The sequence below is a fragment of the Ornithorhynchus anatinus genome, chromosome 9 (assembly GCF_004115215.2).
Source record: "Ornithorhynchus anatinus isolate Pmale09 chromosome 9, mOrnAna1.pri.v4, whole genome shotgun sequence".
Lineage (NCBI taxonomy): Eukaryota > Metazoa > Chordata > Mammalia > Monotremata > Ornithorhynchidae > Ornithorhynchus > Ornithorhynchus anatinus.
Genome location: NC_041736.1, coordinates 34,656,162 through 34,681,789, shown reverse-complemented (window position 1 = coordinate 34,681,789; position 25,628 = coordinate 34,656,162). Strand labels below are relative to the sequence as shown.

Below are 25,628 nucleotides of genomic sequence, written 5' to 3'. Positions count from 1 at the left end.
GCTTAAATTCCATAATTATTATTAAGTGCTTAATGTGTCTGGTACTGTACTAAGCACTGGGGTAGATACAAGTTAATCACCCTGTCCCATGTAGGGCTCACAATCTTAAACCTCAATTTACAGAGGAGGTAACTGAGGCCCAGAGAAGTGACTTGCCCAAGGTCACAGCACACAAGTGGTGGAGCCGGGATTAGAACCTAGTTCCTTTTGACTTCCAGGCCCCTTGCTCTATCCACTAGGGCATGCTGCTTCCTTTAAGTTATTTTGCTTCCTCAGGCCTGCTACTTGTTTTAATGTCTGTCTCTCACACTAGATTCTAAGGTCCTTGACAGCAAGGATCAAGTCTTTTTACCTGCACTGTACTCTCCCAACTGCTTTGTAAAGTGTTCTACACAGAGCAAGAGCTCAATAAATACTACTGATTGATAAAGTGAAAGTTTATGGCATCTCCAATTCCCCAACTCCCAAGTTAATCACACAGATACACAAATCTTATCTGTGCGCACTTTAACATTGGAGGAAAGCACAACTGGTTTGTCTTTTCCATTCCTTCCTTTAAACCAGTCATTCGTCACATTTTACATGTTATTACATTTTATAGATTATTACCCGCCTACTTATCATTATGGTGTTTGTTAAGTGTTTACTATGTGTCCAGCACTTTTCTAAACACTGGGATACATACAAATTAATCAGACTGGACTGTGAGCCACTTTGGGCTCACAGTTTAAGTAAGGGGGAGTTGGATTTAATCCCCATTTTACAGTTGAGGAAACTAAGGCACAGGGATAAGACTGTGAGCCCCACGTGGGACAGGGACTGTATCCAACCCAATTTGCTTGTATCCACCCCGTTTAATATAGTGCCTGGCAAATAGTAAGAGCTTAACAAATACTATTAAAAAAAATTAAAACAAGCAGATTCCAAAACCAACTCCTTTTCCATTCTGGGGGCCGAGGAGGTGGGGAACCAGTTATTGAACTTGAATTCCATTTTCCTTCTCAGAGTTCTGGGGCCGTTCGCTTTCTCCCTCCTCCTTCCAGGGAACCGGTTCTATCCCTCAGCAGACACAGCTTTGACAGAAAGCCCAGAAGCTGAGTCAATCGTACCTATTGAGCGCTGTGTGCAGAGCCTTCTACTAAGCGCTTGGGAGAGTACAACACAACAATACAACAGACACATCCCCGGTCCACAACAAGTTTACACTTTAGAGGGCCAAGTTCAATGCCTGCAGCTACTGATTATCTGGTGAACTCCTAGCCAAGGTTGAACCTTTTCAACCTAGTCCTAGTGAGAGCCCATCCCTCACAGCCCTACTTCCAACACCCAAATGGCCCCTTCAGCAGAGGGGGCAAAAATCACAATAATCTCCCCCAGACTCAGAATAATGTGATAGCAAAGCCTCATTCAAGGGCTTACTGAAGACACAACTCCTCCAAGAGGGCTTCCCTGATTAAGCTCTCATTTTTTCTTCTCCCACCCCCTTCTGCATCGCCCTTGCCCTTGGATTTGTACCTTTTATCCAACCCTCCCTCAGTCTCAGAGCACTCATGTACATATCCATAATTTATTTCTTTATATTAATGCCTGTCTCCTCTTCTAGACTGACTGGGGGCAGAGAACGTGTCTATCAATTCTAATTCTGTACTCTCCCATCTGCTTAGTACAGTGCTCTGCACCTAGTAAGTGCTCAATAAATAGTATTGAGAAGCATGGCCTAATGGATAGAGTTCTAATCCCAGCTCTGCCACTTGTCTGCTGTGTGACCTTGGGCATGTCACTTCACTTCTCTGGGCCTCAGTTACCTCATCTGTAAAATGGGGATTAAGAATGTGAGCCCTATGTGGGACAGGGACTGTGTCCAACCTATCTACCCCAATGCTTAACACAGTGCCTGGAACATAGTAAGCATTTAAATACCACAATTATTATTATTATTGTTACTGAATGAAGAAAGGCAGGAAGCTGAACAACTTAGGAAGAGGAAGTATCTTTAGGTTCAGATCTGAAGTGAGGAGGGGGCAACCTCAGGAGATGTAGTTTATCCTGGCTTCTCCTCCCAAAATCGAGGTAGTCCTCAACAAACAGCACAAGTTGCTCACCCATCCCTCCGCTGGCCCTGGGAGTCAAATCAGGGTCTTTTCCCTGATTCTCAGAAGCCATTCCTTACGGAAGGCGAGAGGGAGAACCACACTTGTCGATATCGCTTCTGCACCCAGGCCGAAGATTGCATTCCAGCATCCTACACAATCTTTAAGGGTATTTTAACTGCTGCTTCCGTGCACTTCTATGGGCTTAGCACCAAGCATTTGCAGGGGAGGGACAGAGAATGTTTGAATCGTTCCATAGATTTTAGTGGATTTTTTTTTCCATAGAACAAGAGACTGATTCACTATGAACTTGAATGTTTTTGGTAGTTTGAGATGGGTCAACTTCCAAACCTAAAGTGAAATTTCTTCATTAGGTCAGAAAACCACACTGAGGAGAATGACCAAAGATTTGGTTCACTGACCAATAATTCTACATTTAGGGGTTACATACTGCTTTAATTTCCAGTCTAGCTGCACCCACTAAACACAGAAGGAGAAATGTACATATACCAGTAAGCCATTATGAACCGCATCTTGTAAATCGACAAAGCAAATCCCAAAGAGAAGCAGCATGGTCTTGTGGACAGTGCACAGGCCTGGGAATCAGAAGGATCTGGGTTCTAATTCTGATTCTGTCACTTGACTGTTGAGTGACCCTGGGCAAGTCACTTCACTTCTCTGTGCCTCAGTTACACACCTGTAAAATGGGGATTAAGATGGTGAGCCCCATGTGGGACATTGATTGTGCTCAACCTGATGAACTTTTATCTACCCCAGTGCTTCGTACTGGCCACTTAGTGAGCAAATAACAAATGCCTTTAAAGAAAAAAGATGGCTCCACTCTGGGTTGTCATCTTCCAGCTGAAGTTCTAAATTAAGCCCTGATGAACAATTCACTGAGAAACAGGCAGAGAACCACTTTTCTCAAGTTACTTTTTTTCTGGAAAGGCTATTCAGAGTCATCCTACCTCTCAAAAGCATCACGCAACCCATTTCGAGAGACTGACTGTAGAAGCACACAGGCTCTTATTGCAGGGAAAATCACAATTCAACACAATAGAACACAATTACAATAGAATAGAATTACTATCAAAGGAAAAGAGTGAAGGAGATCTATTTGGGCAACAAAATCTCCCAAGATCCAGAAGGACTACTTTCCCTCTTGAAGACTGGAACAATCCAGGTGGATTTAGCACTGGCTAAACTGTAAATCTTGCAAAGCTGTTAAATTCAGGATGGATCTCTGCACTCTCTCTGTAGCTACTGAGGAATGGGCGGCTTCTTTCTCCTCCAGGTGATCTGTGAGCACGTGTGCTCCAGCCCGAGAAAAAATGGATATTTATGGAAGTTGGTTTGTGGGTTTCTCTGTGTGTACTTACCAGAGCATGCATAAATAGGAAAGGATATAGATCAGACCCAATCTGTGATATAGATAGGACCCAATCTGTCTTTCCCTTATTTTTCTTCTCTTTCCTGTCTCTAAAACTTCTACTGTGGTTTAAGAAGAACTGGAGCAGGCATGAATTGTTCGGTGATTTTTTTTTCCCCCCACCATGAATTCAGATAAAACTACTGTGAAGGGGAACGTGATTCCACGATATAGTGCTTATGTGCCTAGTCCTAGAGGAGGAAGATTTAGCGATATTTTGAAGAACTACAAATAATATTAACTGTGGCATTCATTAAGCACTTTATGATGTGCCATGTACTGTGCATAGGCAGGATTCGAACTCAGGTTTGCTGACTCCCAGCAAACCTTTCCGCGAGACCACACTCCTCCTCAATCCAACATCCAGGAAGTGTTAAACTCTAAGATCGTAAGCACTTGAGGGTAGGGATCGTGTCCAGCAACTGTACTGTACTCTCTCAGGTGCTCAGTACAATGCCCTGCACAAAGTAAGCACTTAATAATTACCGGTGTTGGCCTGACTGATTGAGGTGAAGTGTCTATGGGGCAAAAAGCACTGGTGGATTCCTGACTGCACCCTCACATTTTATTAAATCATGTTATATTCATTCAATCGTATTTATTGAGGGCTTACTGTGTGCAGAGCACTGTACTAAGCGCTTGGAATGTACAATTCGGCAGCAGATGGAGACAATTCCTGCCCAACACGTATGATAATGATAATAGGTATAATAATAGTATTTGGTAAGCACTTGCTATATGCCAAGTATTCTACTAGGCACTTGGGTATATACAACACATAATCAGGTCCCATGTGGGGCTCATAGTCCAAGTAGGAGGGAGAACAGGTATCGAATCCCCATTTTGCAGATGAGGGAACTGAGGTACAGAAAAGTTAGGTGAGTTGCCCAAGGTCACACAGCAGACAAGTGGCAGTGTTGGGATTAGAACCCAGTTCCTCTGATCCCAGGCCCGTGCTCTACCCACTAGGGCACTCGGCTTCTCATGGCTGCATCGAAGAAGTTGAAAAGAACAAGACCTGTACTTAACCATGTACTTCACTGATAATGGGAAAAGGATCAGACCACATCCTGTAAAGTTAGATGTAGCAGAAATATTAGATGGGGACCCCCCATGTAGGCCCTGGTTATCTTGAATCTACCCCAGTGCTCAGTACAGTGCTCAGCACCTTAGAAGCACTTACCATTTTGGGCCGGGAATGTCATGGTTTATTTTTGTTTTCTAGTTTCCCAAGCGCTTAGAACAGTGCTCTGCACACACTAAGTGCTCAATAAATACAACTAAATTAATGAAATACCACAATTACTATTAGTGCTTAGTACAGTGTTTTGCACACATTAAGTGCTCAGTAAAAATGATTGAATGATCATGGTGATGAACACTTCATCCAGCCAAATTTGTTTAGTAATTGCCAGGGCCCAGGACTGCAAAAGAATTTTGAAAAATTTATAAACGAAAAATAGAGATCTTAACTTTGAACTCAGAATTTCTCTAGCAACTGACATGTAGTAGCAATTATATTTATTAACCATCTTCTGAGGGCAAAACACTGTAGTAAGCCCAGGTAAAAAGTACACGGATGAGAATCAGGCACGGTCCTTGAACGCTCAAGGGGCGACCATCTAAGAATAACGGGGAGAGGGGTTGGGGAAGAGACACAGAGGAATGATAACTATAAATGCAAAAGCAGCAAACAAAACCTATCAGCCATGGACTGAAGCCGGTTGCAATTCTGGGAGTGACTGAACAACTCAGAAATCATCCCAATTCCAGCCGGAGGCTTACTGGCAAAGGAGAGCCGAGAGATCCCATCACAGCTTCTGTACTCAGCACGGTGGTAATAGTGGAATCTTCTCCCCGCAGCGTTCCAAAAGTTCAGACCCTAACCAGAACTGACATATACTTCTCCTCCAAGAATAGGCCCTGGAGTTAATCAGGTGGGACACAGTCCCTGCCCAAAAGACTCACAATTTAAGGAGGATGGAGATCAGGTAGTGGAAAGAGCATGGGCCTGGGAATCAGAGGATCTGGCTTCTAATCCGGCTCCGCCACTTTCCTGCCGTGTGACCTTGGGCGAATCGCTTCACTTCTTTGGGCCTCAGTTTTTGCACTGCAAAATGGGGATTCAACACCGATTCTCCCTCCTACTTAGACAGTGAGTCTCATGTGGGACCTAATCATCTTGTATCTACTCCAGCACTTAATAGAGTGCTTGGCACATAGTAAGCGATTAACAAAAACCACAGCATAATAATAATGATAATTGTAATATTTAAGCACTTACCATGTGCAAGGCACTGTACTAAGCACTAGGGTGGATATAAGCAAATCAGGATAGACACAGTCCCTGTCCCATGTGGGGCTCACAGTGCCAATCCCAATTTTACAAATGACATATCTGAGGCACAAAAAAGTTAAGTGACTTGCCTAAAATGACACAGCAGACAAATGGTGGAGCCGGGATTAGAACACATGACCTTTTGACTCCCAGGCCTGTGCTCTATCCAGTAGGCCACGCTGCTCAGACATAATAATCATTGTGGTACTTGTTAACACATACCACAGTCATTATTATTTTTTATTATTGACTGCAGACCAGCTGATCCAAGAGCTTTGGTTTTCCTTCCGCCACTAATTGCACTGGTGACTATCAAATTTTGGAGCTCAAGCCATGCGTTCACATCAGTGCAGAAGAAATGTTTTTTTGGCAGCTCTTCATCCCCAGTGGGAAGAGACCTGCTAAGGGCATTGACATGTTTTTGCCAACTCTGAAATGCTCTCCTCGTTGCTGATGAGGGGGGAACGGCCTCTGCTCTTCAATGCATTCCAGCCTGATTAGAGCCAAGAGGAGGCCAATCAGCTACCTGTCCATTCCCTGGGCCGCCACTTGAAGATGGTACTTGAAAAACGACTGCTTGGCATTCCCAGTTTCACCTGATACTGTTCAGTATACCATTGTGTATTCAAACATTCCATGCAAAATATTCGAGTGAAAGGGATACTAAGATCAAAAGCACGTTCCCACCAATGTTCAGAAAGGGCTTCCCAGGATTTTCCCCACCTAAAACTAAGCAGATGTGCCTTTAGGAAACAATTACCCAGTAGTTAATGTTCTGGGCTTGCAAGAAATAAACCCTGAACAAAATACATTTATCTGGCATTTTAATTACATAACCACACACTCAGAGCTAGCCTTCCTTGTCGAAGCAATGGTACTGACGGGTGAGGTCGTAGCCACAGACGCAAGTGTGGCTGAAAAGGGAGCTAGTAATGACCTCCTGTACTGTCTACACATTTTTGTTTTATGGTATTGATTAAGCTCTTACTATGTGCCAGGCACTATACTAAGTGCTGGGGTAGTTACAAGCTAATCAGGTCGGATACAGTCCCTGTCCCACCTGGGGCACACAGTCTTTATTCCCATTTTACAGATGATGAAAACTGAGGCAGAGAGTGAAGTTAAGAGACTTGTCCAAGGTCACATAGCAGTCAAGTGGAGGAGCCAAGATTTTAACTCAGGTCCTTCTGACTCCAAGGTCCATGCTCTATCCACTAAGCTACGCTACCGAGTGGGGAGACACAGGAGGCTGGGAGGTCAGCAAGGAGGATGATGTAGTGATCAAGGTAGGATAATATGTGCTCGTATTAACATGGCTGCAGTTTGGATGAAGAGGAAAGGGCAGATTTTAGCGATGTTGTGAAGGTTGAGCTGACAGGATTTAGTGACGGATTGGATATGTGGGTCGAATGAGAGAGATGAGTCGAGGATAGCGCCAAGGTTAGAGGCTTGTGGTACAGGGAGGATGGTGATGTCGCCTACGGCAATGGGAAAGTCAGAGCAGGTGGACAAGGTTTGGGTGGGAAGATGAGGAGTCTTGTTTTGTAGAACAGAGTTCACAGGTTGGCCATTCTCATCCAACCCAAGGAACTGGGGTACCCTAAGGTGCTCTGTGGTACTAAGCTTGGTGGGGGCTACCTTCCTCTTGCTGCAAGCTAGTCTCCAGCTGCTGTTGCTTCCCAGAGAATACAAAGAGGGAGGGAAAGAGAGAGAGAGAAAAAGAGAGAATTATTGCATCAGCCTCCTTGCTGACCTCCCTACCTCCTGTCTCTCCACACTCCAATCCATACTTCACTTGGCTGCCCAGATCACTCTTTTACAACACCAGTCAATCCATGTTTCTTCACTCAAGAACCTTCAGTGGTTTGCCTATCCACCTCCACATCCAACAGAAGCTCCTTACAATGCTTCTCTACTATCCACTTACACAGTTTTCATCTGCATATATTCTGTCACTCTTTTGCCGGTATAGACTTGGAAATCTGGGTTTCTTCTCTTCCTATTAGCTGAAAGGCTACTTGAGGGCAGGGAGGTCAGCTTTCACTTCTTTAGATGTTACCCAAACTAACAGCAAGTAGTTAGAAGATGCCAGAAGAAGATAGGTCAGCCTGTTTTTGGTTTTTTCCATTTGTTTAGTGGGGTTTTTAAAATATTTGTTAAGCACTTACTATGTGCCAGGCACTGAAACTAAGCACTGGGTTAGATACAATAAAATTGAGTTGAACAGTTCCTGTCCCACATAGGAGTCATAGTCAATCCCCATTTACAGATAAATTCTCTAGGCCTCAGTTACCTTAAGTGATGAGCCCAAGGTCAAACAGCAATAATAATAATAATGTTGGTATTTGTTAAGCGCTTACTATGTGCCGAGCACTGTTCTAAGCGCTGGGGTAGACATAGGGGAATCAGGTTGTCCCACGTGGGGCTCACAGTCTTAATCCCCATTTTACAGATGAGGGAACTGAGGCACCGAGAAGTTAAGTGACTTGCCCACAGTCACACAGCCAACAAGTGGCAGAGCTGGGATTCGAACTCATGAGCCCTGACTACAAAGCCCATGCTCTTTCCACTGAGCCACGCTGCTTCTCAGCAGATCAGCTTAACAGCAGATAAGTGGAGGAGCTGGGATTAGATCCCAGGCCCATGTTTTATCCATTAGGCCATCCCTGGGAGTCAGAAGGACGTGGGTTTCAATCCTGCTTCCAGCCCTTGTCTGCTGTGTGACCTTGGGCAAGTCACTTAGCTTCTCTGTGCCTCAATTACATCATCTGCAAAATGGGGATTAAGACTGTGAGCCCCATGTTGGGATACGGACTGTGTCCAATTTGATTAGCTTGTAATAATGATAATAATAATAATAATAATGTTGGTATTTGTTAAGAGCTTACTATGTGCCAAGCACTGTTCTAAGCACTGGGGTAATCAGGGTAATCAGGTTGTCCCACGTCATCTTACAGTCTTAATCCCCATTTTACAGATGAGAGAACTGTGGCACAGAGAAGTCAAGTGACCTGCCCAAAGTCACACAGCTGACAGGTGGCGTAGCCGGGATTACAACCCATGACCCCTGACTCCTAAACCCGGGCTCTTTCCACTGAGCCACACTGCTTCTCTGTACCCCACCACTTAGAACAGTGCCTGGCCCACAGTAAGCGCTTAACAAATACCATAAAAATAATTGAAGATGTTTGGATTGCGAGCTCCATGTGGTAAAAACTGGGGATTGAGAGGCATCCGGAGGAGAAGTTGTTTCTTTTAGTTTAACCGAAGACTCAACCTACACGGATCACTAAGATTTGGACATCCGGTGGTCTCTGCTTCAATAACTTTCATGGTCTCGGATCTGGGAGCTGCTCACTGTTTCAAGCTCAGGACACAGGCAATGTGGGAAGAAATAGTAGGGGTTTTGTTCTTCTCTCCAAAGGGCATGTAATGGTAGCTGCATTCTGACCTCCTAGTGACCCCAGTTCCACCAGCACATCCAGGCTCTGGAGGTTTTATGAGCCCCAAGGGAGAGGAGACACAATGAGGAGAAAGTGAAAAGGAGAAAAGGAAACAAAGCAGAGAGGGGTAGTAGGGGGAGGGAGCAGAAGAGCTACAAAGCCACTCGAGGAGATGGGGGGGGGGGGGGAGAAAATAGGAGAGAAAAGGAGAAAATGAAAAGAAAAGTTGGAAAGGGGTAGAAACTGGGAGGAGAAAGTCAAAAACAAGGAAGACGGAATAGTGGGGGAGTAGGGAGAAGGTGTGAGAGTAAAACCTCTACTCACTTCTGCCAGTTTCCCTAAGAGAACAATCAATCATTGATACTTACTGAGCACTTATACCATGCAGAGAGAACACTGTACTAAGCATTGGAGAGAGCACATTAGAGAAGGGAGTACACTCACTCTGACCCCATGAGAAGAGTTCAGGATTCTCTTATACTCCGATTATGGCAAAGACCCTGGAAAAGGTAAGGGCCAAAACAACACACTAAAAGAAAAGATGATCTAAATAGGAGCTCCACAGCATTTTCTAGGATTAAACATTTTCACTTGGCTCTCACAAAACAGGCTGTGCCTTGGTTCTGTGCCGCCCCACCTTGCAAACCATTCCCACATAGTCTCCCATAATAATAATATTATGGTATTTGTTAGACTCTCATTATGTGACAGGCACTGTTCTAAGCACTGGGGTAGATACAAGATAATCGGGTTGGACACAATCCCTATAGGACTCACAGTCTTAATCCCCATTTTACAGATGAGGGAACCTGAGGCACACAAGTTAGATGTCTTGCCCGAGGTCACTTGGGGAAGCCAAGCTTATTACCACGTGAGAAATCCAAACCACAGAAAGAATTTCTGGAAATGAAACCCCTGCATTTCTCTGACAAGCCCCCCGACCCCACAAGACACTCACTTTCAAACGTCTATGGAGGCAGCAGACTTGGTGAGGAATGACTCGCTCAAGAAGTCAAGAAGCCTTAAATCTAGTCCTCCCTCTATCTCCGGATCCAGGTGAAGATGGCCAAGTCTTAGCTTCAGACATATCAAATCAAAGCTCTCACCCAGATAGTACTGCTCCCTTCCCACCTGCTCAGAATGCTGTAATCCATCAATGGTATTTATGGAGTACTTACCGTGTGCTGAGCATTGCATTAAGCACTTGGGAGAGTCCACTACAACAGACCTGATAGACTTGATGCCTAGAGATCACAGTTTAGTGGGTGCAAGCCTTTAAGTGAGTTTCTCTTAAGGGAATGGGTGGTTCAAGGTAGTTCAAGGTGGTATTTCAGACGTGCACCAACGTTCTAGCCCACGTGCTGTCTCATAGGAGAGGAAGGGCGAAAAGCACGGAGAAGAGTCAGTTGCCCAAAATCACAGCCAAGAATTCCTCCTCTTCCACTCCAAACAGAAGGCTTTATCGCCTCGAGCAGAACAAGCTTATACTTAGAGAAAGAGCCGGATAATACCTTTAATTTGCATAATGCTTTTATGTTCCCAAAGCCCTTTCACAAGTTATCTCATTAGATCTCCACGATATCTCTAGGAGATAGGAAACAGGCAGACTTTATTAGCACCAGGTGACAGCTGAGGGAAATCAGATGCAGAGGTGTCAGGTGACTCGCCAGAGGTGTATCAGCAATCCGTGGCAGAGTGGGATTATATTATTCCTACCTTCTACCACTCGACCCAGGTTTTTCTCACAGGTGTCTGCGGCCTCTTATTATTTAAAGTTTTCGTTCAGCCCCCTGACATTCACAGAAAGGAAAAGACTGAAAAAAAGCTAGGTAACTAAACTAAAAAGGCACCCAGGAGAGAAGAATTTGAAACACTTAGGACTGACTGTAGGGAAAATTACAACTGGGAGACAGGGAATCCTTGAGAACACAACACTCCTCAAGAAACCTTCCTCTTTCACCCTAATAGGCACGATGACTGTTTCCCTTCTGTTTTGGTACAAATAGCATTCAGTCCCAAACTCCTTCAAATGCATTGTTTCTCCAGGCTGGCTTTCTTTCTGCTGTTTGTGGTCCTCAGGGAGGGGTGAGTGTAGTGCACGGCTTAATACATTCCAAGAGAGGACTGCCCATTGTCTCTAGGTCCTTTGTTGCCAAGGAAGCCAAATATTATTTCTCTGCTTCAAAAACAAGCTACTCTTGGGGTGGCAAACAGTTTCTTTGGGAGGTACAATAAATCCCAGCAATAACCTTCCCAGACTAAGCCCCACTTTTTCTCATCTCTCACTCCCTTCTCTATCATCCTGACTCGCTCCCTTTGCTCTCCCCCAACCCCCTGCCCCCCAGCCCCACAGCATTTATGTATTTATCTGTAATTTTATTTATTGGTATTGATGCCTGTTTCTCCCTTTTTAGACTGTGAACTCATTGTGGGCTGGGAATTTCACTGTTTATTGTCATATTGTACTTTCCCAAGCAATTAGTACAGTGCTCTGCACACCGTAAATGCTTAATAAATATGATTGAATGAATGAATGAACCGAGTCTTCCAGATATTTTTCATACTGTTTTCTTTCTTTGTGGGGAGAGCGGAAGGGAGCTGATGATGGTGTTTCGAGGCTCACCTACAACACTGTGACACGGACATTCAATCAACTGTATCTAATGGGCACTTACTGTGCAGAACACTGTACTAAGCACTTGGGAGAGTACAATGTAACAGGCTTGGTAGACATATTCCCTGCCTGCAACAAAAAGAACTAGTGTTAAAGAGGATCCATAGGGCCCCTCATCTCCCCTGCTCCCAACCCTAGGGTAACTTCTGGAGTCTTAGTTAGCAACTTTAAAAAAATTTTATAGGCTTAGGTCATTCGGTCTGCCTGATTGGGAGGGCTTCCTACACCGATGCCCCTTTTTCTGCCTCCCTGTTTTTCCAGTCAGTCACAGCACTGTTCTTAAGTGCTAGGGAGAGCACAGCTTGCAGCAGTCACAGCACTGTTCTTAAGTGCTAGGGAGAGCACAGTTGAGTGGCATGCATGATCTCTTCTCTGAAGGAGTTTACAGTGTAGCAAAAGACCAACATTCCCCTTCTCCCTCATTACCAAGGTGGTAAGGCCCTAGAGATGGTAATTGAAAAGAGTTCTTAAAAGACCTTAAAGTTATTTATTATAATGTCAATATGTAGCAAACCCAGCCAAATAGGAGCACTCTCTGTACACCCTAGACAACCGCCTATTGAGGCTGACAAAAATAAATTATAAAAGAATCCTCTCCATCCCCTCCATATTTCCACAGAGTGAATTCCATTCCAGTATTGAGTCCACTGTACTAAGTGCTTGGGCAAGTACAACAAAGTTTGGTAGACACATTCCCTGCCCACAGAGAGTTTACAATCTAGACAGGGAGACAGGCATTAAAATAAATTACAGATACATACGGAAGGTTCTGACAGTGGGGTGAAGATTGAGTGCCTAAAGGGTACAGAACCAAGTGCACACATAATGCAGAAGGGAGAGACAGTATGAGAAATGAGGGCTTAGGTAGGGAAGGGCTCTTCTTAGGCTATTACCTCCTTCCCGGTCATGTCACGTACTAAGTGCTTAAATACCACATTTTAAAAATTATTACTATTATTATTATCAAAGCAGCAAGAAGAGTTCTTGTTTGGCTGTTTGCAAATATTTGTCAGATTCCTACCATGCCTATGGTTCTTGTCATGGAGTAAGTGCTTACCAGATATCACAGTTTTAATTATTACTAATCTCTGAATAGTCATGGCCTCTACCCCCAAGGTGAGGAAATCAAACTATCAATGGTATTTATTGAACCTTTTCTGTGTGGAGAGCACTGTACTAAATGCTTGCGAGAGTGTAATGCAACATTCTCTGCCCACTAGGAGCTTGAAGTCTAGCAGAAAGGGAAGGGAAGAGAAAGAATTCTCCTCTGCGAGAATGACCAACCCCATTACCTCTGCAGCTCTGGCTGAAATGATTTATTCAAATAGCTGATCAAGCCCCCTGAGTAGCCAACCCGATTATCTTGTATCTACCCCAGCGCTTAGTACAGTGCTTGACACATAGTAAGCGCTTAAATACCATCATTATCATCAGGAGACTTCCTGCTTTTTAAGCTCCATCTGATCCCTTCATGCACTTTTTATAAATCTCTCCTCCTGCACTGGACTAATAACCCCGTTTCTGTCAATCACCGTAACTGGATAGGTGCATCCAATTTGTTAACAAGGTAAGAACAGAAACACTGGAAACAGCCAGAAGCAAATTTTCCTTTTCCCCAAAAAAGAAAACAAACCTCACCTCCGTTTCTGCTTCTTTAAAAATAAAAGTTTCAGATCCCAACCTTTCCTCTGTTTAACTAAAATTTATAATCCTTTCTCGTGCTGAGACTTTTTTTTTTTTCAAAAATTGAACCCTTGGGAAAAGCAGGCAGTTCTCCTCCCCTGCCTCTACAATCCAAAGTGTTTGCAGCTGACCTGTGAACTGTGAAACCAAGACAGGACACTAATCCTTTGACTCCCAGGGTTCCAGCTGCCCATATTTTTTTTTTTATTCAGACTTACGGTATGAAAGCCATTCAGACGGCTGGCTGAAGACCAGCTAGAGAAAACTAAAGAAAAGCATTAAACCAGATGGCTTGAAACCATCTGGGCAGGCCATTTAGTCCAACACCCTGCCTCTGGGCACTTCCGCTGGTCTGTCCGGGTTGGCCTATTGTACAGAAGCTATCAGAGAAGAGGATTTCCCCTTCTCTATCCATATCTTGTCTTGCTCTCTTACAATTCTGTCAAGAGTTCCTCAGAACTTCAATTTTACTCCATCTGCCAAGAGATAAAGGAGAACTGGCTGGTTATCTCTGCCGTGATAACCTTTGGTAAAATCAGTCTGCCTAAACCCTTCCTGACCCCTTCTGGGTGAAGCGGTCAAGGAGCTGTTTGACAATGGGCAAAGCTTTGAGCTTTGGGTGAAATGATTTATTCCATCAGTTGACCAAGCCCCTTTAGTACACAGGACCTGAAGCGGCTTTCTTTACCCAGACTGCATTAAAAATAGCTAAAGGCAGAAGGAGTGAGGGGAGGAGGGGTGGGAGTGGAAAGTGAAACAGGAGAATGTTTTGAAAGCCAGGAGATGAAAGACAGACAGGAAGGCAGTGAATTAATGGACAAGCATTTATGTGGCAATTGACTAATGCACCAAAAATAAGGTGCAGGGGGTTATTTATTTATTTTTTAAAAAAGGAAAGAAACATCTTGACAAGTTACTGTTATAGGAAGAAAGTGGAACCATCGAAATTCAGACTCATGTGAGGACTCCCGCTCTATTCTCCTCCCCACACCTCTCTCTGAACCTCTGAACCTCAGGGTTCTAATGCTGAGAGGTGCAGAAGGTCTAAGGGAAGAGGAAAATGGCAAGAAGCCTCAGATTTCACAAGTAGCTCGGCAAAGATGGGAAACTTTAAGGGTTCTGTTTCAGCATTCATGCCTCCAAATACTTCCACAAAACCACCCCAAAAGAGCAGGGAAATTTACCAATCAGTCCATCGTATTTACTGAGTGCTTACTGTGTGTAAAGTACCATACTAAGCACTAGGAAAGTACAATATAACAATATAATAGATACATTCCCTGCCCACAGTGAGTTTACAGTCCGGAGGATTTACCACTTGTTATGAAGGGAGAGGCCTGACATGTAGAGGTCGGGCTGGAATCCTGAAACCCATCTTGGTACACACCTGGCCCAAGCCCCATAAAATGCCCAAGTTAGTACCTGACAACAATTTTTTTGGAGGGGGAGAGAAATCTGGGAGTACATAGGGCAGCTGGACTGTCATGCGTGCACAATAATACTTGCAAATAATATGCACAGGAAGTGCATAAACCATCATTCTGACTTCTACATATATTTTGCTGACACTACAAGATGCGTAGAACATTGGGTTTAGGGGACCAACCACTGTTCTTACCCAATGAGAAGCAGTCCCACCTAGTGAAGAGATCACGGACCTGGGAGTCAGAAGGAGCTGGATTCTAATCCCAACTCTGCCTACTGTCTGCTGTGTGACCTCGGGCAAGTCACTTAACTTCTCTGTGCCTCCATTTCATCAACCGTAAAATGAGGATTAAATACCTGTCCTCCCTCCTTAGACTGGTAGTGCCATGAAGGAAAGGGATTGAGTCCGACCTAATTAACTTGTACCTACCCCACCATGTAGAACAGTGTTTGAGACACAGTCACTGCTTAATAAATACCATTAAAAAAAGGAAGGTCCAGTTTATGGTCACCCATAATCTGTCTGTGGGGTGTCCTGCGAATTGTAGTTTTCATGCTGGATGGATTGTGGGTCATGTGCAGACTACAGCAGAGAGAGAGATTACAGCACATGCACAGAATAGTGGACAGAGCACGAGCCTGGGAGAAGAATTTGGGTTCTAATTTCAGCTCTGCCACATGTCTGCTGTGTGACCTTGGGCACATCACTTCATTTCTCTGAGCCTCAGTTATTACCTCATCTGTAAAATAGGGATTACAAATGCGAACCCTATGTGGGACAGGGACTATGTCCAAACTGAATAACTTGTATCTACCCCAGTGCTAAGCACCATGCTTGGCACATAGTAAGCGCTTAACAAGTACCATAATTAGTCTTAGTATGAGTATGCGGCAGTCCCAATGGGACTGAAGACACCCACCGGAGGAAAGGCAAGGAGGGAATAGAAAACCCTGACCAGCCCTCCCAGAACTCTATTTCACCACCTAAAACGACTCAATAACAGGGTTCGATATGGGTTCCTCCTCCTTCCTTGGCACAATACCATGCTGCTTTGGGGTAGAAACTCTAGTTTACTTTTGGGTTTGTTGCTGAAAATATGCATTTGGCTGGGGGTGTCTTCAAGGCTGGTGAGAGCTGCTGGCAAAGCTGGCAGGGACTCCCAGTGACATTAATAGTAAAACTTTGGGCAGGAAGAGTGAGATAAGAGGCTGCGTCTATTTGGATGCCATTTTTTCTTTAACATTTCAGTATTCATGCTTATGCTAGTTTTTTGAAGACTCTTGGTTCTAGACTGTAAGCTTGAGGTAGGCAGGGAACGTGTCTTCCAACTCTATTCGGTCGTACTCTCTTAAAAGCTTAGTGCAGTGCTCTGCACACAGTAAGCTCTCAGTGAACATGATGGATGGCAGGAACCTAGGCTTGGGGAAAAAATGCCCCATCTCTAAACCATGATCTCATTGTGGCAGGCAATATGTCTCTTTATTGTTGTAGTGTACTCTCCCGAGTACTTAGCACAGTGCTCTGCACACAGTAAGCACTCAATAAATACAAGTGACTGACAGAAAAGACACCCGATTGCAATTCTGCTAGCCTTCCTCTAACCTGGATGGATTCAAAGCTCATTATGGGCAGGGTACAAGTCTGCTATATTGGACTCTCCCAAGTGCTAAGTACAGTGCTCTGCATACAGTAAGTACTCAATAGATATCATTGATTGATTACTTATGTGTAAATGGAAACTATCACCCTCTAGTAGGAGGTAAAGCTTCAAGTTGCTCAAGGACAGGTACTACACCAATACACCGTAAACATTCCCTGGCAGCTATTTTAACCAGGTCTTCTCCATTACCTTTCATTCAATCACAGTTAATGAACACTTACTGTGTGCAGAGCACTGAACTAAGCACTTGGGAGAGTACAGTACAGAGTTGGTAGGCATGTTTGCTGCGCTCAATGAGCTTGCAGTCTAGAAGGGAAAGCAGACATTAATATAGGCGACAGATATGTCCATAAGTGCTGTGGGGTTGGGGGGGGGATGAATAAAAGGAGCAAGTCAGGGTGATGCAGAAGGGAGTGGGAGAAGAGGAAAGGAGGGCTTAATCAGGGAAGGCCCCTTGGAGGAGATGTGACTTCAAAAAGACTTTGAAAATGGGGAGACTAATTACCAACCAGTAATGGGTAAGCCAGAAACAAGTGGGAGAGGATTAACTCTTTTGGGCCATTGGGGTCCATGTCAAGCTTTGGAGTATCCATTGGTGGGAGGCAGGAGAGAACAAGGGACTTAGGAGACAAGAGATCTGAGTTCTAGTCCTCACTCTTCCACTTTCCCTGCATTGTGACCTTGGGTACATCACTAAATTTTGCTGTGTCTAATCTGAAAAATGGGGATAAAGCTATCTGATCTCCCTTCTTCTTAGACTGTGAGTCCTGGGTGGGACAGGGATTAGGTCTCAACACTGTGGGCAGGGAACTTGGCTTAGTGGAAAGAGCACAGGCCTGGAAGTCAGAGGACCTGGTTTCTAATCCCAGCACTGCCAATTGCTTGCGGTGTAACCTTGGGCAAGACACTTGCCTTCTCTATGCCTCAGTTACCTATCTGTAAAATGGGGATTCAATTTTTTGATTGATCTACTCCAGTTCTCAACACTTAGTAAGTGCTTGAATACCATTATTATCAATCATGGTAAATAATGACTCTCCCCCTTCCTTCAAACCCTTGTTGAAGGCACATCTCCTCCGAGAGGGCTTCCCTAAGCCCTTTCCGGACCCACAGGACTTATGTACATATATGTAATTTCTGTCTCCCCCTTTAGGCTGTAAGCTCTCTGTGGGCAGGGAATACATCTGTTCATTGTTGTATTCTCCCAAGCTCCTAGTACAGTGCTCTGCACACAGTAAGCACTTGATAAATACGATCGACTGACCAACTATGCTGCTAGAGCAGGGGACTGAGGCCCTCGATCCCTTCCACTGACTGGACCCAAGGGTCAACATTCCCACCTCTTTTGGACCCACAAGGTGAAGTGGCTGTAGGAGTGAACATTCCTAGGAGGAATGTAGGAATAAGACTGTTAGCTCATTGTGGGCATGCAATGTGTCTGTTATAGTGTTGTGTTGTTCTCTCCCAAGTACTTAGTCTGTACTGCTCTGCACACACAGTAAGCATTCAATAAATAGGATTGATTGGGAAACAAAATACAATTTCCAGAGCCAGGCCCAGAATGGCAAGCTAACTACCCCAAACTCTGCACTAGTAGGGTAGGGGGAATTCTAAATGGCTCTTTCCCTCTTAGGTCAGAGGTCAACATGAGCAAGACTCTATTGGAATCACTAACGGTGTAGCCCTCCAACCCACCGGATGACAATTACGGTATTTGTTAAGCGCTTACTATGTGCCAAGCACTGTTCTAACCAGTGGAACACTCACTGGTTGATGGTTCATGGTACATTCCATCATGGTACATTCCAATCCAGAAAATGTTCTTTCTGTATCTTCTCCTGCCTGTTACCCTTCCCCCCAAAACACGGCAAAATAGTGTGTGATTCTAGGCTGATACCAGTGGCTTTCTGCAATCCCCAACCAACACCAAACATCTTAATTGCTTGCAGATTCCCTCAAAGTTGAATTCCTGCTGGAAAAAAATCTCTCTGGTGGAAACTCCTGGGATCCTAGTATCTGGCTCCTTATCCCCCCACATCAACTTATGAAGCTAACTTCCCATCTGTGCTTCCGCTAAACGCTTGGAAATCAGACTTCAAGTTTTAATCATCCGAACTGTGCTTCATGCTGCAGCTTCAATAAGGAACAAGAGCCCCCGGGGTCACTGTGTACCGAGGAGTCGGAGGGTGGAAACAATGGGATTTCTTGTATTTCTTTGTCAGAGGGACAGACATGTTAAAAGGGCCCCCGAGTCATGAGAACGAATGGATAGGACACGCTTCCTCTGTTATGTCCGTATTAAATCGCTGCCAGTGGCTGAATGATCCGTTTTCTTTAAATGGAAGAGGGAGAAAGGGGAGTCGATGGGCGGGGAGGGAGAAAGAAGACTTCCTTATAAAAGTGAGGCCTACTGGACACGGGCCTGTAAGTCAGACCCTAATCCCAACTTCGCCACTTGCCTGTTCTGTGATCTTGAGCGAGTCACTTTCTTAAATGGTATCTGTTAAGCGCTCACCGTGGGCCGGGCACTGTACTAAGCTCTGGGGTAGATACCAGATAACCAGGCTCACACTCCAACATGAGGCTCACACTCTTAAGTGTGTGAAGAAGCAGCGTGGCTCAGTGGAAAGAGCATGGGCTTTGGAGTCAGGGCTCATGAGTTCGAATCCCAGCTCTGCCACTTGTCGGCTGTGTGACTGTGGGCAAGTCACTTAACTTCTCTGTGCCTCAGTTCCCTCATCTGCAAAATGGGGATTAAGACTGTGAGCCCCACGTGGGACAACCTGATTCCCCTATGTCTACCCCAGCGCTTAGAACAGTGCTCGGCACATAGTAAGCGCTTAACAAATACCAACATTATTATTATTATTAATCCCCACTTTACAGATGAGGTAACAGAGGCACAGAGAACTGAAGTGACATGCACAAGGTCACACAGCAGGCAAGTGGCAGAACCGGGATTGGAACACAAGTCCTTCTGACTCCCAGACCCATGCTCCACCCACAGAGCCATGCTCTTTGGCTAATTCCTCTGTGCCTCAGTCTCCTCATCTTTACAACGGGGATTCGATGTCTGTTCTCCCTCTCCCTAAGGCAGAGCCCTATGTTAGACAGGGACTGTGTCAGAATTGATTAACTTGTATCTACCGCACTGTTAATACATATGGTTATAAATAGTTAAATACCATTGATTGAGGGGGGGCCCAATGAGGAAGGAGAGGAGGTGATTCCCTGAGGTTTCCATTACCCCCAAGTCTCCCCCTAGCCGGGCCTGTGGCCACAGTTCCCAGGGACTTGGCTGAGTACACCCATTTCACTAGGAAACAATACAAGGGCTGGAAAAACAATGAAAAACAACCTCCAGGTGGGTCTGTCTCCCCACCTTCTAGACTGTGAGCAGGGAATGTGTCTGTTTATTGTTGTATTGAACATTCCCAAGCATTTAGCACGGTGCTCTGCACACAGTAAGCCCTCAATAAATATGACTGAATGACTGAATCCCCATTTTACAGATGAGGTAACTGAGGCACAGAGAAATGAAGTGACTTGCCCAAAGTCACACAGCAGACAAGTGGAGGAGCCAGAATTAGAACCCAGGTCCTACTGATTCACAGGCCCGTACATAATTCCACTCAGTCACACTGCCCAGAATTGTCTAAAACTTTGTTCTGCACATCTTCCCCACTCCCCCAGAAACCTCCAATGATTGCCCATACACCTGTACATCAAACAAATTCCTCATCATCGAGTTTAAGACATTCCTATCTATTCCTGATCTTCTCTCACTACAATCCAGCCCAAACACTTCACTCCTCAGAGGCCAACCCATTTATTGTTCTTTGACCTCATCTCTCTCTCCGTCAAACTCTTGCTCTCATCCTCTCTCCTTCCCAGCACTCCTTTCCTCCCTCTTTGTATCTGACAGACCACTACCCTCCTCATCTTCAAAGCCTGACTAAAATCACATTTCCTCCAGGCACTCTATTCTCTCCCTATGCACTTTGATACTCATCCAGCCCTGCCCCCACAGGGCTTAATACTCTGCCCCTTCCCATATTTTCATTTTAATATCCATCTCCCCCTCTAGATTGGAAGCTCAGTGAGGGTAAGGAATCATGTCTACCAAATCTACTGTAGTGTGCTCTCCCCAGCAACTGCTCAATAAATACCACCGATTGATTTCCCCAACTAAGCCCTCATTTCTCCTATTCTCCCTTCTAGGTCACCTATGCACTTGGATCTGTACTCATTCATTAAATTGTATTTATTGAGTGCTTACTGTGTGTACAGCGCTGTGCTAAGTGCATGGGAGAGTACAACAATAAACAGACACATTCCCTGCCCACAATGAGCTTACAGTCTGAAGGGGGAGACAGGTATGAATATAGATAAATAAATTACAGATATATACCCGTAGCTTTTAAGCATTTGATGCAGTGCTCTGCAACCAGTAAACAGTCAATAAATGTCACTGGATATTCATCTCACTCCCAGCCCCACAGTTCCTATGTATACACCCCTAATTTATATTAATGCCCATCTCTCCCTCTAGACTACAAGCTTTTTGAGAGCAGGAAGCATTTCTATCAACTCTACTTTTGTTTTTGTTTTTTCGTTTTTGTTTTTCTGGTATTTGTTAGCATTTACTATACCCCAGGCACTCTACTAAGCGCTAGAGCGAATACAAATTAATCAAGTTGAACACAGTCTATATCCCACCTGGAGCTCACCATTTTTAATCCCCATTTTACAGATGAGGTAATCGAGGCCCAGAAAAGTAAAGTGACTTGACCAAGGTCATACAGCGGACAAGGGGGCGGAGCCAGAATCAGAATCCAGGTCCTTCTGACTCCCAGACTGTCATTATTATTATTATTATTCCTACTGCCCAATTACTATCATTCCCAAAGGTTTTGCAAGGATGGATCCCAAGCTATGGATTCTAAATTTGAGAGGGGAAGCATAAATAAAGAGAAAGAGAGAGATTCCATCTGAGATAAAAGAGAAAGCAGTAACCTTGTCAGCAGAAGCATTGAGGACTGCAAGCCATTTTCTCAAAGAAAGAAACCAGCCTGGTCAATTAACCCCAAGTCTCATTGTGCAGAGCCATGAAAATGAGCTGGGAAAAGGGCTACTTGGTTTTGTCCAGAGATGACAGGGGCCGCCTCATTTGGTGAGAGCTAGACCAGAAAATTCCTCCAACAAACCTGCCTCAGAAGGCGGTCAGTCTGCAAACAAGACCCGCCACGTGGGTTCTGAATTAGGAAACAGACTTGCAGAGGAAGAACTGAGGATACCAAAATGCCTTCAAACAAAAAGTAGCAATAAGGGGGCCAGCACCCCAATCCTCTTCCCTTCCGCAGAGCTCCGGGCCCGCCTCGTCTTGCGGGGGGACAGGGGGTAGTTAGGCTAGAGCAGGTTGGCATAGTGTTCATTCATTCAAGTGACTGATCGCCAAATTTGACCTCATTTCCTAGAAGCGCTGTATTTTACAGAGTTTTGAGTTACCCTAATTGTCCACCCACACACAGATAAATGTCCCCTGTTGTTTTCCAGAATTCACCCTTTCTCGTCCACACAGGGTTCCCCGGGGTTTAGTGGTACTAATACTTATTGAGCACCGCTGGGTAGGATGTGCTCGGGAAGTCCAAAACAAGCAAGTGATACATTTTCTGACCACAAGGAGTTTACGCTCTGCCATTTCCCAGTCCAGTTAAGAAATCTTACATAAGATATGAAAAATCAAAAAAAGAAAATGGCAATAACAAAAATTCAGAGTGGGTGGCATACCCCAGGCCTCCTCTCTCAATTAAAAATACTAACTTCCCAGGCAAGCAAAACTGCGGCCATCTAAGGGGGATTTAGTCAATTCCCCTCCAAGTTTGGGCAAACAAAAGGCAATTAGCAATGCCTGCAAACTGAAGGTCTTCAAAGTGGAACAGGCTGAGACATTCTTGGCCAGTGACTTCCTTCTGGCCAAATCCAAGGACCCCTACACTTCACTCTAATGCCAAGCTACTCATTGTATCTTGGTCTCACTATCTCACCATTGACCCCTTTGCCATATCCTCCATCCTCTCTCCCCCTTCATAACAGACCACCGCTCTCCCCACTTTCAAAGCCTTACTAAAATCAAGTCTCCAAGAGGTCTTCCCTTATCAAGTCCTCTTTCCCCTAATAATAATAATAAATTGTGGGATTTGTTAAGTGCTGACTATATGCCAGGCACTGTATGATACAAAGTAACTGGTTTGACCACAATCCCTGTCCCACATTGGGCTCACAGTCTTAATCTCCATTTTACAGATGAAGTAAACTGAGGTACAGAGAAGTGAAGTGAGTTGCCCAAGGTCACAGAGCAGACAAGTGATGGAGCCAGGATTAGAACTAAGGTCCTCTGACTCCCAGGCCCATGTTTTATCTCTTCTGAATTGCCTCCGCAATTGAATCCGTACCTTTAAGCACTTGCTAGTCGACTCACCCTCAGTCCCAACCCAGTCGAGCATGTAGCCGTAATTAATTTAATGAACGTCTCCCACTCTAGACGGTAAGCTCCTTATGGGCAAGGAACATTTCTACCAACTCTGTTTTGTATTCTTCTAAACACTTAGTACAGTCCTCTGCACATAGTAAGCACTCAGTAAATACCATTAATTGATGGTGAGGGGTGATGAGATGCCTTGCCTACAAGGCAGCCCTAATAATAATAATAATTGTATTTGGCACATGCTGGAGTAGATAGACTGGAGTAGATACAAGATAATCAGGCCAAACACAGTTCCTATCATCCATGGGGCTTACAGTCTCAGTAAGAGGGACAACAGATATTTAATCCCTATTCTACAGGTATCGAAACTGAGGGCCAGAGAAGTCGAGTGACTTGTCTAAGGTCATACAGCAGGCAATGGTGGATCCAGGATTAGAACCCAGGTCTTCTGGCTTCCAGGCTCACGCTCTCTAGTTGCCACTGCGTACAAGGCATATATAAGGGGACATCAGAAGCCCCCCTCCTGTGATGTATTCCTCCTCCTAAAGTTATAGGGAATGGCTTGGGTGACACCAGTAGGGTAGATGAAAAATATCACCCATTGCCTTGGAAAGGGCATTTAATTTTATGGATGACAAATTAAGTGTTGAGAGCCAACATGGAAATATACAGAACCTGAGCGAGTGTTTCATGGCAAGATACGGCTGTTTGCTTTTATGCTCCGGAGTGAGAGAGAGGGAGGAAGAGAGAGGGAGAGAAGGAGAGAGACCTCTCTGTCTCATTCAGTGATGGAGAGACTGATGATAATAAGATCCTAACCAGGTGCGTGGATTCATTCACCACGAACAAGTCCCCTACAGCACAGATGGGGTTGCCACTAGCAACGTCTGTCATTTTCTAACTGGCCTCAGTATTGCTGGGTGACCTTGTGGAAAGAACATGGGCCCGGGAGTCAGGGGACCTGGATTCTAATCCCAGCTTTGCTGCTTGCCTGCCATCTGACCTTGGGCAAGTCACTTAACTCCTTGATGCCTCACATGTATGGGGATTCAAAACATGATCTCTACCCCCCCCTTTTTTGCTAATGGTATTTGTTATTCATTCAATCGTATTGAGTGCTCACTGTGTGCAGAGCACTGTACTAAGCGCTTGGAATGTACAATTCGGCAACAGATAGAGACAATCCCTGCCCAACAATGGGCTCACAAGTGTTTGCTAAACACTTACTATGTGCCAGGCACTGTACTAAGCACTGGGGTAGATTCCAAGTGCTTAGTACAGTCTTCTGCACATAGTAAGTGCTCAATAAATATGATTGAGTGAATGAATGAAGACAGGTTGAATACGGGCCATGACCCACAGTGGGGCTCATAGCCTTACTCACCATTTTACAGGTAAAGCAACAGAGTAACAAAAGTCAAGTGACTTGCCCAAGGTCACACAGCAAACAAAGTGGCAGAGCTAGGTTTTAAACCCAAGGTCTCTGACTCCCAGGTCTCTTTTCTTTCTACTAGGCCACATTGCTTCCCCCTTGGACTGGAAGCTCTATGTGGACAGGGACTATGTCCGATCTGATTGTCCTGTAACTACCCTAACATGCGGCAAATAGAAGCAGAGGGGCCTAGTGGAAAGAGCACGGGCCTGGAAGTCCGAGGACCTGCCTCCATTTACCTGCTGTGTGACCTTGGACAAGTCACTTCACTTCTCTGTGCCTCAGTACTCAAAATGGGATTCGATACCTGTTCTCCCTCCTCAGACTGTGAGCCCCATGTGAGGTCTTGATTATCTTGTATCTTTTCTAGTGCTTAATACAGCGCTTGACATATAGTAAGCTCTTAAATACCACAATTATCATTATCATTACAGTAAGTGTTTAATATATAGCACAATTACCAATCATCGCTATCACCAAAGGGAAACTTTGATGAAATAACCGCTCAATCATCCATGTCAACGGGTGGGGAAGAAAGAATTAGAAATAATACGGATAGATGAAATCCTCATATACAACACCAATCTTCATTTTCAGACTTTCATTTTTAACAGTTTCAGACTACTCAGTCATCACAGGTTTTGCTAGAGGTGCTAACCTGGTAAATATTGAGTGAATTTTGTGTCCTTTCCCTGCCTTGACAATACCCGGTGATATTAAAGAGTAAGGAGAGGTCCCTGGGGACCAAGATAATCAGCTCCTGACGCAGAGAGTTGGCGTCACGGGCGTCTATCATCAAAGAAACAGAGTGCCAGGTGTGCTCAGGAAGTTGAAAGGATCTATGCTTGCACCCTTCCATGCATAGGACATAAAGCATCATCTCCTTGGCAACAGCTTTTCTGCTCAGTACAGTTGAACCCAAGTATCATGTGTCCTAACTGCAGTGAAAAAAAAAAATCACAAACA

At 44.7% G+C, this 25,628-nt stretch overlaps 1 protein-coding gene across 1 annotated transcript in view; it reads right to left on the bottom strand.

Moving 5' to 3' along the window:
* The window catches only part of EVA1A (eva-1 homolog A, regulator of programmed cell death), a 274,987-nt gene that overhangs the window by 184,173 nt on the left and 65,186 nt on the right, over positions 1-25,628 (bottom strand). The window lies entirely within an intron of this gene.